The sequence below is a fragment of the Gavialis gangeticus genome, unplaced genomic scaffold (genome assembly GCF_001723915.1).
Source record: "Gavialis gangeticus isolate Ggan-Ray unplaced genomic scaffold, GavGan_comp1, whole genome shotgun sequence".
In the NCBI taxonomy this organism is placed as follows: Eukaryota; Metazoa; Chordata; order Crocodylia; family Gavialidae; genus Gavialis; species Gavialis gangeticus.
Window position 1 is genome coordinate 13,734,560 of NW_017729015.1, and position 1,054 is coordinate 13,735,613.

Genomic DNA, 1,054 nt, shown 5'->3' on the forward strand with positions numbered 1-1,054 from the left:
CCGGGGGAAAAAAAAAAAAAAAAAAAGAGTCCAGCCAGCCCACGTGGACCTTGAGTAACAGCTTCGTGCCCTGGAAGAAACTTCAAATTTTTGTCTTCACATTCTTCTAGTTCCAATGACTTGGGCGCAGAATAGGCTCCCTCAAAGGATCTGCCTGAGGTTAACCACGCTGCGGTCCAGCAAGTGGCCCTTAGGTGTGAACGCGAGGATCGGCGCATATTGCTTGCGCCGTCGCCCCATCCAGCATAGCAGACGAGCTGTGATACCTTAAGAGGTGGGGACTGGGGAGCATTCAAAGTCACTTCTGGCTGTGGTTAGTCCCCTGCTCACAGCTCCATTTGGTTTGGTAAAGTTGAAATCCAAAGTCCAGCAGAGCAGCTGAAATCCCTTGGCGCAGCATTGTAGAAATCGCGGGTGGTGGTCTCAGTACACAAGACAACCGCCGTGCAGTAGGAAGTTGCCAGCTAGCAATTTCCATTTTGTAGAGAGGATGGTTTCATAGCGGACTTCTTTCCTTTTAGGTTCATTGGTGTTTCTCTGTGGCAACAGGTTCTGGTTACTTCATCTTGGCGAATAATGCAAGAGGAACTGTAGGTTGTGTCTTGTGCTCTGTGCATTGCGAACTACTCTTCTTGCCAAAAACTAAATGAGCGAGTAACCCCAGCTTTCATCATAGCGGATTTGTCTCAAAGACTGAAGGTCGGAGCTATCTCTTGTGCCCCTTCCAGTCTGATGACTGATCCGTCTCTGGTTTTTGGAAACTGATCCTTCAGAACAGTCCTTTTATAAGTGGTTTTTTGTTTTGTTTTTTTTAATGAAGAAACTGCAGTTTGTAGTGGTGTCTCCCCTGAGTATTTTCAGCAAATTTCATTAGGCACCTTCATAAAAAGCTTCCGTAATTCTCAGTTTTGCTACAAGAACTGGTCCACTTCGGGAACCAGAGTGCTGCTTAAAAAAATAAAAAGGAAGTAAAACAACTCATCATTGTAATAAATTGAAAGCATTTAGATTTTAGTTTGTTCTTTTTTTTTTTTTTTTTTTTTTTTTTTTTTTT